The 15,539-nt window shown below is 37.3% G+C and overlaps 1 long non-coding RNA gene across 1 annotated transcript; it reads left to right on the top strand.

The window, feature by feature from the left end:
* The first annotated feature begins 6,824 nt into the window (after positions 1 to 6,824).
* LOC120420905 (uncharacterized) lies at positions 6,825 to 7,740 on the top strand. The gene is made up of 3 exons (XR_005605915.1): positions 6,825 to 6,917; positions 6,998 to 7,132; positions 7,233 to 7,740. It is a non-coding gene; the product is annotated as an uncharacterized LOC120420905 (long non-coding RNA).
* Positions 7,741 to 15,539: the final 7,799 nt, after the last annotated feature.

Genomic DNA, 15,539 nt, shown 5'->3' on the forward strand with positions numbered 1-15,539 from the left:
TTTCTATAATAAGCCTCTTGTATAAACGGTTCAAACGTATAAAGACAAGAGAAGTCATGTTTCAATCATGCTAAAACATATCAGAACTTATAGTTTTTGCTGATACGCGTCGAATGAAGTCAAGATGATCGAAATCCATAATAAAATAAGGATTTTATGAGTGATTTTAGAAATAGCAAAAATACGTTTTTTTGTACATTTTAACCCAAAATACTCAAACTTCAACAACTTGTAACTTTTGAACCCCGGGGTTTAGAGAGTTCGTCCAAAAGAATTTTTTTCTTGTCTTGGCGAGATCTTTTGAATAAAGTTTGTCCCGTTCGTGTACATCCTTGGACCAGCTCCCATACAAATTTGCCCATTCTCCTTTCTAAATCCAGCCAAACATTTGAAAATGTCCAAAATAAGTGTTTTACTCCTTCCAAAAAACTTGTTTTGATTCTTAATTTTCGAAATCATTATTATTGAAAAAAAAATGTCACCATAAAATGCCTAAAACTTTACAATGGTGCACTTTATCAAATAATCATCGCTTGTGTGCTATCTTGTGACATGTCCTATATTTTACAGCAGACGTGTCACAAGATATCACACAATCGACGAAATTTGAAAAGTCATTTTAGAATAAAAATTGGATTTTGCAGTTTTAAATGGTTTTTGGAATTTTGTTTTATATGTTTTCAAAAAATCTCTTTTTTTTTCAAATTAGGCTGCATACAATTTTACGGGCTGATTATACACAATGGGCATGTAAACATTTAAAATTTCGTATGTACTCAAAAAAATAAGCCATATCGTTAATAAAAGCTATTTAGACTAAATTTTAATACCCAATTCCCAAAACATGTATTTTTAAATTTTCGACATTTTATACTTGAGTTTTCGATGATGAAAATGCTGGTACCGTAATCTGGGGCGAATTGGGACAGCAGTTTAACCATGTTGGAGCACAATATTTTGATTTTTCTGGTTGGTTTCGGTTAGAACAGACTCAGACCAACAAAATGTGTACATCCATTTCGAAATTTAAAAGCTTTAAGTGCTCTAAAAACTGCTGTCCCTATTCAGACTGTAGTCCCGATTCGCACCAGATTACGGTACCAGCATTTTCATCATCGAAAACTCAAGTATAAAATGTCGAAAATTTAAAAATACATGTTTTGGGAATTGGGTATTAAAATTTAGTCTAAATAGCTTTTATTAACGATATGGCTTATTTTTTTGAGTACATACGAAATTTTAAATGTTTACATGCCCATTGTGTATAATCAGCCCGTAAAATTGTATGCAGCCTAATTTGAAAAAAAAAAAAACTGGTGATGAGCAATTCCAGCCCAAAACAGGAAATTTTTTAGGTACTTTTTTGTCGACCCTCTCCGACTTCAATGAAACTTTGTTGACATGCTATCCTACGCTTATGTAAGCTCTTTTTGTGTATATGGCGCCAGTTTCACTCGATAATGACATTTGAGAAAGGCGTAAGTGTTTAAAACATTTTTGTATTTCGTAATTTAAATATTGCTGTATCTCGAAGCCGTTGCATAGCTTCAAAAAACGATCAAAGACAAACTTGGTGGAAATTTGACGGGCTTTCTGAAAAAATACACTGAAAAAAAAAACACACCACTTCTATGAGATTTTTTGAATTTTAAGTTATGAAGGTGAGCCCACGTTTTTTTTTCGTTCAAAAATTTTGTAAGAATAGCCTGAGCGAGTTGTGGCGCTATAACCATGGCAAAAGTGTCCAGGGCATTTGTGGAAATTCAATGTCTCATCCCAGAGGGTACCGGAGCACCAAAACTTCTTAGCATGGTGCTCCCAACGATTAATTGCTATAACTAACAGGAACGTGAGCGGGGGATCCCCACGTTTCTTCCTCCCCTGTAGATTCAGAAATGCATTGTTTGTTTGAACACTCGTGCTCAAACTCAATCCAATTCAACGAATCATCTTGGCGGTTAACTTTACGCAGTTGGCCTGGCCGCTTTAACGTTTGTGATGTTTCAAAGAAATTTATTGCATTGGGGCACTGCAATTGTTAATATTGACAAGAGGATGCTAGGCGTTAATCAACCTAAGGCATTTTCCAGGATGCCCTCGAAAGACTGGCTGCGCTAGGGTTAGATTAGATTATAAAGTTTTTGTAAGACTCACTAAAAATGTAGGATGGAGCAACTCACAAAAAAAATACAGAAGTCATTTTCTGAAATACAGTCGACTCTCTGGTTGTCAATATCCAAGGGACCGTCGAGGAAGAGAAGCATCAGTTTACAGAACGATGCAAAATGAAGACTCGATTGAAATTTGTTTTTTTCTTGCTAACCAGCTATGGGAGAGAATCATGGCAACGTCCAGCAAACAAAAACAAAGAAATGTCAAACACCCTTCAAAGCTTCGTTTCTCAAAGAAAAATGTCTATGCAAGCCATGAGAAAGTGAAATTTTTGACAACCGGAATAGATCTTGACTTTTTTTTGATAAGGTCCTATAAACAAATGTAAACATTGAGTGTATCCCGCTTACTCCGATGGACTTTGACATAAGGTGTGAAAGGGATACACTCAATGTTTACATTTGTTTATAGGACCTTATCAAAAAAAAGTCAAGAGATGTTTAAAGCAAATAGAATCCAAGGGACCGTCGAGGACGAGATCCTTCAAGCAAGAGAAAATATTGAGGAATAAAGACAATCGAAGTATGCAGTTTGAAGGGACTGAAGAATTCATCGGTACATGGAGCAATATTGATATCGAGAAGATCGACAGCCAGAGAGTCGACTGTGGTTTAATTTTTAAAGCGCTCTAAACGTCAAAATTTTCAAAATCCGAATACGGGAATCGATTCTCCAGACAATTTTACATAAAAGTCTCCCTATTGACCATGGTCCTATGTCCAATGCTTGTAAAAATACAGCGGTTTTAAAAATAAAAATGTTAAAGCATAAAGCTTGAAATTTTTTTTAAAAAAATTATGAATTTCAAACATAACATTAGATTGAGCTACATAACGGTTTTGGTATCCCTCTCGTCACAATTTTCCCTACAGTACATACTACTTATTCTACGTCAGTACGCTCGAAGCAACCAAAGGACCGTACACTGTGTGTGCGTGCATACGATATTTGCGTTCAAGGATGATTGCAGCAGCGTGTGGTCACAGGGGGAAGTGGGAAGTCTGTGCATAGGGTGTTTCAAAAATAGTGAAGTACATAATTGTATCAGATTTTTTCAATTTTTGATTGGTACAAAATTCCTAAGTTTCACAAAATTGTGACATTTAATTTCTCAAATTAATACCACCCTGTGCGGCACTGGCGTTTATGTGATATTAATTTCCTGCGTATCTCGGCCCGACATGGCACTTCTCGTCGCCGTCGTCATCATCGACCATGGCATACCGTAGATAATTCCATTGAGATTCAGAGAAAGCGAGATAAAACAGAATTGTGTTCGTTCGTTCGTCTGTTCTTTGTCCCTCCACTGCTGCCAGGGCAAATGGCATCAACGGCAGGGTTGCTTTTTTGTTGTTATTTTTTTCTGTGCTCAGAGATAGGGCCAAACAATGCGTACATTAGGCATAGATTAGCCGGGTCCTATGTTGCTGCTGCTGCTGGAGATAATGTGTTTGCTGTCACCGTTGAGAGGGTGCTTGTGCGAAATGCGGGGTTACGATTTGAACATTTTTATTTGGGATCTTGACTAGGGTCTTGAGCAGTTTGGAATCGTTTGACATTTTGAGGTCTTGAGGGATGAATTGTTGTTAACACTGGAAACCCAACAGTACAAATTAGTTTGATCGGTTACTTCAACTCGCTAGTTCTCGGACATAACTTAACGAATCGGGACGATTTTTAGATTCTTTTTTCCAGCGATTTTAACACCAAGAATCATTCCGTAAAAATTTATTGAGGGCTTAGTGCCAAAATCGAAAGAATAATGCTACCAACTCACACCATCATAACAAATGCGTTCATCTCCAACAAGTGTCATACATCGACATCTGAAAAAAAAACCCTTGGTCACCAAGCTGTGGTTAAGTCAGCTAAGTCATTGGGTTAGTCTGTCAAAGGTATCTGGTTAGATTCCCACAGTCGACACTTTTGGCTTTTTTTTTTTTGACGTATGAACTTTTTTATTGCAGATGAACCTCGAGGGAATAACTCTCTCGCCCATCTCGAGCAGTGTTCTCTGTGTCCGTAAATGGCACCACTATTCTCTCGACTCGAGGCCATTATTGTTTCGGAAGACTTTCGGACTTTTGGACAGACAATGACGGGGTTGTCGGAGCGGAGCGGTGTTCGTCGATTTCTGGGTGGAAAGTGAAACATCGTAAGATGAGAATTGACAGATATCCTGTGTGACGTCACGCTGTGCCACAGGTCCCAAAGGCGTCAAGGGAGCTGACTTAGACTGGCAATGGCCATTGCAACACAGGCTAGTGCCCGATCCAAATCGTTTTTGTGGAGCTATAAAAGTGCAAGTGCAGTGAGAGAAAGAGTGGTGGCAGATTTTGCTGGAGAATCTCTTGCCCCGTTCAGATACGCTAATACCCCTATAGTACGGCTATGTAGGACGGCTCTAAAGGACGGCTGGTAATTTTATTCATAATAACTAAATATGACCTCACACGCACTTTTTTGACCCTCAGCACTTTTTGTGTGCCGTTTTACGGCCATTTTGCGATACAAGCACGACGTTTTATAAGTGCGCAGGAGCCCACGTCTCACCGTCAAAGAGACCCAAATTCGCTCGGACCTGCGGGTCCTAATTGCAAAGGAGCTCGCTCGAGCCTGATTGGCTCTAAACGCCAAGGAGCGTTGATACCCCTTTCGGTGCATGCCAATGTGGGCAGGGCCCCGGCCAGCCGATCATGTCAACGAGGAAAGGCCTGTTGATCCCTTTAGCCAAGCTCCATCACAAGACCACCCCCAGCACCCGGAAGTTCCGGGGTTCCAGTAGCATTGTGGGCCAGTAGTCCAGCGGTACGTACAGCAGAAGAAACTTCCCCCCGCACCCCCACGCTACACTTTACTATAAACACACACTTTAAGTATATTTTCCTTTGTCTACCTGTAATTACATTGATTATTTTTCCCACAACCCATAGCACAAAGAATTGTTTCGTCCTTGTTCATCCTGTTAACGCCGCCAACCCTGTGGTTATATTTAGTCCAGGTTGTCCAAAAGCTATCCTTGGCAAGTTGTCTTTAAAAGGAGTAAGTCCCAAAACGGTATTAGTTTTCTAGAAGACAGCAAAAAAAAAATCGAAAAAATATTATTGAAAAGTTAGATTTTTTAAACACTCTAATCGTGAACCACCCTTATTTTCAAACAAGCCAAAAGTTACCCCTTTTCATTTGCAAGAAGACACCAATACTCAATTTTTCGGAAAATCATTTTCCCACTGAATTTTGCGATTTTGACCACTGTGTAGGAGAGGTGCAACGAATCTTGGTGAGCGATTTTTGATATTTTTTGAGGGCCAAATCTCCTTTCTTTTAGTATCGGTGAGTTTGTATGGTTGCTAGCAGTGATAGAAAAATCATCTTCAAAAGAAAATCTTTTAACGCTCATCAAGAAAAGTAATCGGGAGGGAACATGGCTCTCGTCTCTCGCGCACGAAAGGTTGGTAAAATGAATCTCAAAAAATCATCATCTTGAATATTCAGCTGAATATCGATATCACTACTACACTTGCAGGTGTAATGTCACACGTCCACAAATGACCTGTCCCTGTTCGTAGATGAACAATGTTTGTAAACAAAACGAAATAAATTGATTTAAGTGGTGTTACAATGAGAATCCCAAAAAATCTTCAAATAATTGATTTTTTCTCTCTTTCGCGCGTGAAGAAAGTTCGCAAACGAGATGGATTTTTTTGCGATTATTCCATCCCTGGCTAGTATTTAAACTTTATTCATGATTTAATCGCTGTGTATTAGTTTTCTGGTTTTTTGATAGTTAGTTGGAAAACACAATCTTTGTCAGTAACGGCGCCCGCTAATTCTGAATATAGATCTCAAAGGAGGAAAAGGAGTTCAATACAGTCCAGACTCGATTATCCGAAGGCCTTGGAAAAATTCACTTCGGATAATCGAGGCACAAAAATATTTTGTTTCTTTGTCTTATTTTTGATTGACAAGCTTAAGTGTAACACCTAAACTGCTCTAAAGTGATTTAGAACTTTTGATACCAAGATGGCGACCTAAACGGCGGTGTCGAAATATTTAAAAACATCATTTTTTAATTTGATTGGCAATCAACCTTTCAAGTTTGACTAAAATGAGGTCGTGGAACTTGAATTTGATGTTGAAAATAAGTAAACGAAATCACAAACCTTCGGATAATCGAACTTAACTTTATTTAATCGAGGCTTCGGATAATCGAGTCTGGACTGTACACTTATCGTTTCACCTTTTTAATAATGTGGCGTCGGAGTCGACAAATGCAAATTTGGAGTCAGTGGCGGTTTATATAGGATAAGGGTATGGATATAGGGATATGAGTACAGTCCAGACTCGGCTATCCGAAGCCTCGATTATCCTAATATTCGCTTATCCGAAGTGAAATTTTTCCAAGGACTTCGGATAATCGAGTCTGGGCTGTATTTTGAAAGGGGTTTAGTCAGATGGAAAACTCATTTCCATTCAATGCAATTTGCAGCCAAAAAGTACCTAACACACAAACACCACACCTTCTCGCGCCTGTTTTTGCTACTTAATGTATGCAGTAAGATACGAACTACAGTCGCTAGTTACTACTAGAGTCTACTAACAAAGAGCACACTCCTAGTACACTCCACCAACTACTTCAAAGTCAACAACAACAAAAATGAAAAGGTTGTAGTAATAAAAACGCAGCGGCTTAGCTCGGTAAGGCTGAACAATGTAGATAAAAAAATAATAATAAATCGCTCAAGGTATACAATCAAAATTTTACCACCGCAGCAGCAGCAGCACTCCTCACACACGCACCAAGAGTCTTACTCTCTTATTATAGGCCATAAAGCAACGACCAAAGACTTCGCATCCGATAAAGACAAAAGGAACTTCGCGCAAGACTCTCGCAACAAAAGAGCCATAAAATAAAAGGTTGGAAACGGCTCTCGAGTGTGCGAATGGGCGAAACGTGAAGGTTTGTGTTTTGTTGTTGTTTTTTTTTTCAGCTAAAAATTCACATTATATTTAAATGGGAACATGTAATTATGCTTTTGCCTCCTTTATCGTGGTTAAAGATCAGAAAATGCTGTAGACTCACCGACCGACCGACAAGGGGTGGAAGAGTGAAGGAGATGGGCTGTAACGTGCGGGAGCTGAAAGCTGTCAAAGTGTGGAAATTCCTAGGGTGGCGCAGAAAAGTTCACCCGATGACTTCAAAGCTTTCCCACAGCGGAAAATTCCACCCAAAATCAAAGCGCCCACATCGTGCTATGACTGATTGTGTGTGGATAGAGGAGAAAGGCACCAACACCACCAGCATACACCAACACTTTGTTTGCAGATGAATTCCTAAGCCGGTGATGATGGTGAGAGGTGAGAGTCAAAGTGAAAGAGTTTCGACGCGCGCGTGGTGAAATGATTTTTCGGTAGGCCTAATCTGCGGGTATTTAATCTTAATAAAAAGGAATTATGCTTATTATTCAATTATGGGCTGAACGAGCGCCGGCGGCGGGCGTCGGTAGTAGTCGTCGCAAAAGCCGTTTGATTGAACTTGGATGGAACTGGTGATTATGAATTGTAACGAAGTGACGGAGGAGATTAGATTCAGAAACTTTCACTGAAATGAAAATTGTTTATAAACTGTAGTCTTTCTGTCCATCATCTTTACAGTTCAACAAGTCAAAAATCAAAATCAAATTATTCGCTCTACAGCATTGCCTTAGCGTTCTCGATTGCGAGATTCCTACTCGAAACTAGGTGTCCCGAAGGCTTGATTGTTGAGGCAATTGCAAACCTCTTTTTACACCTTAGATTCCATTCACCCCGGGATTCGAAATGACGACCTTTGGATTGTGAGTCCAACTGCCTACAGGCGACTCCACCGAGACAGGACCCAGGGAGACGACTCCTACACCTGGACTGAGCTAGCGACCTAACACCTCTAGGTTAGACTGGGGCCAACATCTACTTCCCCATCCGACGGAAGGTGTGATCAGACTAATCTCATCTCGAAAAATGCCACCGGGACCTTCTGGGATCGAACCAAGGCCGACTGGGTGAGAGGCAACCACGCTTACCCCTTTACAGTGGGCCCCGGCCAACAAGTATGAAAACATAAAATATGTTTAAGAAAAAGAATATCAATACAATTAACAGAACAATCCAATTTCAAAAATCCAATGGGGTCAAAAAGTTAAAATACAACATTTAATCGCCCAATTTTTTTTTTTTTTTTTTGAGAGATTTCATTTTTTTCCCGTGTTGAGAAAGTTGTTTTGAGCAACTTTTGTTCTTCGAAAAACTTTACTTCTCTGGTTTTATGTCGATTTTGCTTTATTTTTAATATTTTAATATGCATATAACTTGTTTAGTTCATCTTTGTTTTGATAGTATTTGGTCTATTCTACCACCTCTTATCATTACACTTTGTCTTTCAAATTTTTTCATGTTTTTACAGTCACTCTTTCCATTTTTTTCTTGTTTTTCACATTTTCTATTCTAGAATGGCAACATAACCAATTAAATTATAAAAAAATGCGGAGAGGCATAGTCTGGAACACTACAAAATTCACTGCATACTTCTTTTTACTTAAAATAGCAAAAAACATAGCCAAATTTGACCCTTAACAATTACAATTTTTAAAACATCGGCAAAATTAATAAAACAAGTCAAACTTCCAACCCTAGAATTTTCTAAAATTTTAAGAGTTCTTCTTTCCAGTGCAGTGGTTTGGTGAAATTGGTTGAAAAATAGATTTTTTGGCGATTTTTTAGATCGAAGCCCGTCTAGAGGCGTGGTTGGGGTGTAGAGTGTTAATCAATTATAAATCAATTAAAAAATTATTAATAACTCTTGTAAAATTAGATTCTTAGGAATCATTACAATAGTTCCATGACAATTATCGATATCCCATTTCTCGGGATAGAAGTTTTCGAAATGCAAATATTCATTCTTGATATATTTTCTCAAACATATAATTTTTTGACATAAAAAGACACTATTTAAGCTATAAGCATTTTTGTAATTGTTTGCTCTACAACTTTGTAGAACACAACTCTAAATAAACGAAAAAGTTACTAAAAACACGAAACACGGAACACGACAAAATTTGTTCAAATGAGATAATGACCCTTCTGGGTTCTTGAAGATTTGAAAAATACCGTAAACCGGGGTGACTTTGATAGGATTTCAATTTATTTTTGGTATATTTTCCAACTGGTAAGGTTTGTCATAAGATTATTATTTTTAGAACATGTACTGGGGTAGCCCACACAAGGTCCATTCACCATTTTTGAAAAAAAGTTTATTCAAAAGTGATTAAAAAATAGTTACGTTAAAAATTCTTAGTTTGAATTCCGAAGTGATTTTGATAGTCAAAGTTTTTCTTGTTTAAAACAGATTTAAGGTGTTCAAACTTTATTTTTACGTAAAATATACCATTACTATGGCTGGTAATATAGTTTTCAAGGAAAAAACAATATTTAGTTAACTAAATTTATAAGCTTTTTGACAAAAAAAAAAACATATAAATAAAAGTCAGAATTTTGCCATAAATTTGTTGAAGCTTGTATTGTTTATAATATTATCGATTAATATTGTATTCAAAACTGAATTTGAAGCAAAAATCGAAAGTTTCAAGAATGTATACGAAATTTGTTCAAGAGAAAATGCCTAAATGTGAAGATTTTTTTTAATCATGTTTCAAAAACACATGATATTTATTATTTACAAACTTACTTCACCTTCTCATAGTGGAAAATTGTCCAAAGAATCCGAAAATGCAATCCGTTTTCCGATTCAAAATCATGTTCGTTTAGAAAATTATGACGCTTTGAGAAGATTTAAATAATGATTTTCATTATCATTTTCTTAATTATAGTTATCTAACTTTTTAAACTTTTCAAAATTTTATGAAAAGTTCTTCTTATGGTACTTTGAACACTTCTCTACCACGGTCGGTATGTTTCCCGACCATTCCGTACGTATTTAATTTGTACTCTTCATTTTGCGGAAAAATCTCAAACCTATCAAAGTACACCTCGTTTTACGGTACATGGGTCATTCCACCAAAAGCGTGCAAGAAAAAATGCAAATTTGAAAATTACCATCTCCGATTCTGCTCAAATTTGGCTGAGCTGTTGAGACTATCAAAACATGCAAAAATCCCGAATTTCATCCAAATCGGACCACCCCTCCCATTTTTGTACCCTCCCAAAAAAAACGACTTTTTGGCGATTTTTGAGCGAAACCCCTATCTTCAAACGGCGATAACTCAGGAACCACAAATCTTAGAGGTTCGGTCTTAGACTCAATTTTGAAGGAAATTGGACGTAGAATCCATCAACACAACTGAATTTGATCTTAATCAGATAATAAATCAGATTAATCTTTGTGATTTACTTACATTTTTCAGTTTTATACTTTCCAGAAATCCTCCTCCTTAATCATGCTTCACGAGAGTTTTATTCATGTTAATTCATAATTTTTAACACGATAATGTATCGTACACTTTTTCTTAAGTGTTACTTACAAGATCAATTGCAATTTCCTGCTAGCTCTGCGGGAATTCCATTCTTGGGCTATCCATTGGGCAAATTCACTGTATACTATATTTTAATTTAAGATTATACAGCAGTTTCCTACAGTGGTGTACATTCAATATTTGCCTATTTTGCTAATGATTATTTGGGATGAAATCTTATTTCAATAAAAGCAGGTAGCAGTTATTGATCAGCACGACTTAGTGCTTCTAGCAGAGGCGGCGAGTGTAGCTAATTTAGGTAATCTCAAATACTCAAAACTTTAAAATTCGATATCTCTGGAACGAAACATATTCCTTTCTGTCGATAAGTGATTCTTATGTAAAATCGGTCGAGGAATACGATGGTGAGGTCAAATTCAAAAAATAAATAGGGCTGTTTTGAGATACGGCCATTTAAAGTTTTCAATTGCGCAATACAGGTAGAAAACATATTTTAATCTAAATTTTGATCACAGAAATTGATTCTACGTCCAATTTCCTTCAAAATTGAGTCTAAGACCGACCCTCTAAGATTTGTGGTTCCTGAGTTATCGCCGTTTGAAGATAGGGGTTTCGCTCAAAAATCGCCAAAAAGTCGATTTTTTGGGAGGGTACAAAAATGGGAGGGGTGGTCCGATTTGGATGAAATTCGGATTTTTGCATGTTTTGATAGTCTCAACAGCTCAGCCAAATTTGGGCAGAATCGGAGATGGTAATTTTCAAGTGCTGTTCCGCTTCAGATGGAATGACCCACATTGAATTTATGGCGTAAAATTTTACATAAAAGTCCCTTTGAAAACACAATTTTCATATCATCACCATTTCATGCTGCAAATTATTGAAAAGCACGTCTTTTTCGCATATTTAAAAATTGAAGGGGTCGTAACTTGTAACTTGCTTTTTGATTTTTTTAAACCCCACATTGATAGTTTTGATGAACGCGAAAATGGTACAAATTTGTTAATTATTAAAAGCGAATACTCGTTGGTGCATTTTCAAACGAGTTTTTTTTTTTTTTTGCAATGTCTTCAGTTCAATAATTTTCACCGACTAACATCACACTGCAGCCGCGCTCGTTGCTGACGGGTCTGGACAATCCAAAACGAGATTGGCGAGATCGCAATCGCGCAATAATTTCCAAACTTCACCTCACACAGCATAAACAACCCGCAGTCGCAGCCGCCACTCACTAGCCCTGAGCGAAAAAGGCATTTTTCACTGGATTCTCCCACCTTCTCCCAGTCTCTCTGTGGACTGGTGAACTCGCCTGAGCTGAAAAACGTGTCATAACTTTTTCGTTCACTACTTGTGTATTTTGAATTTGCCGGTTGAAATTTTGACAAAGACGCAGATTTCATGAAGACAAAAATCAATTATGAGTTGGGTCAAAAAAAATTTGTATCAATACTTTTTTCAACCTACAATTGTACGGAAGACAGTTTTATGGAAACTTGTATGATCGAATAATTAATGATGCAAATGACTTTTTTAGACATAAAACATTTACATCATTATTATTTTCATTTAATTAATAAAAAAAAATCATGTCAGAATAATTTTCGCTCGTTTTTCGTCACAACTGATCATACGAGAGAAAAAATATTGTGAATTCACCCATTTTTGAAAAAAATTGCTACATTCTGGGTATAATAAGTGTATTTTAATATCTTAATCAAACTTACTTTTATTTGATTGAAATTCACCTGTAAATCAATCGAATTATTTTGATTTTTTTTTTGTTTTGACTAAATTTAATTAACAAAAAGAACATAAATTTAGTAATTTATGTCCCACTGTGCGATGTCATCACCAGCCACTGCAAGAACCCGGGGCACGAATAATTTACAGTGCAATTTATTTATCTTTTCTCGGTACAAATACTTTTCCCTGCGACAACTTTTTCTGTTCATTTCTGTTCATGTTGGACAGATATTGGGTGCTGCCGTTGCGCTGCTGCTGGTTCTCCACTTCACTTCACACTTGTTGTTGTTGCTTTCAACAAGCCGGAGCGTCTCGAAAAGATGACGAAGTTTTCGCTGGTGTTGCTGGCCTTCGGCTCGTTTGGGGGCCCTTTTTCAGCAGACGAAGCGATCCGTTCAGGGTTCGTCATAATCTTTTATTTATCGCCCAGACGAAGTGGGCGTTTTGAAGAATTGGCCCCGAACAACAACAACAACAAAAATAATAAAGGAAAGAAGCCGAATGAACGAAGGCGTTTGGGGCCGTTATGCAAACAAAACTTTTTAAGAAATTCCATAAGTTTGGATGCGAACGAAGGAAAGAGTGAGAGACAAATATTGGGAGAAGTTGAAATGTGGGGAATTAAGTTTTTAAAGATGCTTTTATCGGAGGATTTTCCAAGACAACCGTGACGGATTAGCTGTGTCAATTAGAGGTAGTTAATTGGAAGTCCGATTTGGGTTCTGGGGAAACGACCACACTCGGCGAGTGTCAAAAGAAAAATGAATGTTAAGACTGACAGTTAGTCATGAATGAATGCAAAAATAACGACATTTTTTCGAAACTGTTTCGGAGTTTGACATTCATCCTGACAAAAATAACATACAAGCTGTGAAACAAGAGCTTCACAGAAAATAGAACAAAGGGTATTTCCGGAATTGCAAAAATGTTGTACAGTCATCCAACAAATTCGGAACACTTTTGTGATAATTTGTTAATAGCATGCCAAATGCATCTTTTCTGTCTACCATACTATTTTTTTGACCTTTATTTGGACATTCTCTTGCTACTTCACTAGTAAAAGTACACCCAAAACTGGCAGCGCTAGTCCGAGAGAATGATGGTCTCGAGTCGAGAGAATAGTGGTACCATTCACGGACGCAGAGAACACAGCTCGAGATGGGCGATAGAACTATTCTCTCGAGGTTCATTTGCAAAAAAAGTTCATCCGTCAAACAAAAAACCAAAAGTGTCGACAACGGGAATCGAACCAGATACCTTTGACAAACCAATCCAATGACTTAGCTGCCTCGGCCACCACAGCTTGGTGACCAAGGAGAAGTCAGAAGTCGATGTATGACACTTGTTGGAGGTTTATTGATTCAACTAACGAATGAACTCATTTGTTATGATGGTGTGAGTTGGTACCATTATTCTATCGATTTTGGCACTGAGCCCTCAATAAATTTTGAGAGAACGATTGTCTCGACTCTGAATTTTGGGTGTAGTACTTTTAAAACAAAAAAAAAACGATCTCAAGACTATTTCACTCAGAGCAGCAAAACACTGCCTTCAAATTGAATGGGATTTTATTGTGCCTCCCACAATTGTGGAACACCAGAATTTAATTGATATTTTCACAAAAAAAGTTATTAGACCATTCATAAAACATAACTAAGCTTGAATTTCGTTGGTTTCAGTGCGTGAAGTCATTATTTTGTAAAAATTATGCACTCATGGAGAGAACCAAAGTTTGTTTACATCCGTAAGAAAAAAGTGTTCCGAATTTGTGAATTTCAAGGGTCAAAGTTTTTCTTCAAAAACTTGATATAAAAGTTAAAATTTGCAGTTGTTTGATACAGCAATCGAAAGATCGCAAGAAAAGCTTTCAAATGAAGGTAAAAGCGAATCATTAAGTTCAATTATCGATTTGATATGATTTTTTGAACATTGGCCGATCTGTAAACTGTTCCGAATATGAGGGGTGACTGTATTCAACTTGATTTTTCCAGCTCTTCGACGTCGTCGTGCTATCTTGTCATAGTAGCTCTTTGACGTTCCGAGAAAATCGCGTTTTAATGTTTGACCTTGAATAAACAAAAACGAGAGCACGCAATTTAAACAATAACAAACACATTTCGTTTGGTTGACTATTCTGTGCAATGTCCGGAAGTTTGGTTGAATTTGGTTGTTATAATTACAAATGTTTACGGTAGTCGAGCTCGTACTTTATGTCAAACGCGTTATGACCTGAAATCCTTTTGGCCAGTTGTCACACTGACATCAATTTTCAAGGAGTGACAAGATATCACGACATGATTGAAACTTCTTTTATATGAAGAGTGACAACAATGCACGGAGATTTTCGGTTTGTGTTGAATATCTCAGGATTGAAATCGAATTACAAAATGCGATTATACCATATTCTTAAGATAATAAGAACATGCGAAAACACTAAAATAAAATAGTTCCGTGTGTAAAATATCAATCAAAAGGGAACAAAAACCGAGATTTGACTGAACTTACAAGCGATTTAAATTGTAGCTAATACACACAAACAACATTCCAAAAGGGCGTTGCTCAAAAACATCACTGTTTACACGAAATTATATTACAGATTCGGATTCAGCGGCCAAAATTACTACAAAAAAGCATGCCCTGACTTTTAAGGATGTGGCCACCGGAGACCGGTGGAACTGGTTCCGATGTGTCCTATGGTATTTAATATTATTCTAGGATTATTTTGAATGACTATTCATGGTAGAAGAAAGCGTATCAGTTCACAATTGGATAAATCTGATACTTTTTCCAACAATCCGGATCTTCTGGCCACCGGTCCGTGCTGTGCGATTTTTCATCGGATTATTGTTCCTGGTGCAAAAACGAAGCTTTTGGTGTATAGCAATCGATGGTTTGCGCAAAATCATGTTGCGGTAATTTTTTGGGCCCTTTTTCCCACTGTGCATTGGTTTTGCTGAAAAAAATTTGCTTCCCTAAATTAAATGAGCATTTGAGCAACTCTCTACGAAATCGGACGATTTCGACCATTTTTTTTTTTTTTGTTGTATTTTTTGATTTGGCTCAAACTTTGTGGGGGCCTTCCCTATGACCAAATAAGCTATTTTGCGTCATTGGTTCACCCATACAAGTCGCCATACAATTTTGGCTGCTGTCCATACA

Source organism: Culex pipiens, chromosome 3 (assembly GCF_016801865.2).
Source record: "Culex pipiens pallens isolate TS chromosome 3, TS_CPP_V2, whole genome shotgun sequence".
Classification (NCBI taxonomy): domain Eukaryota; kingdom Metazoa; phylum Arthropoda; class Insecta; order Diptera; family Culicidae; genus Culex; species Culex pipiens.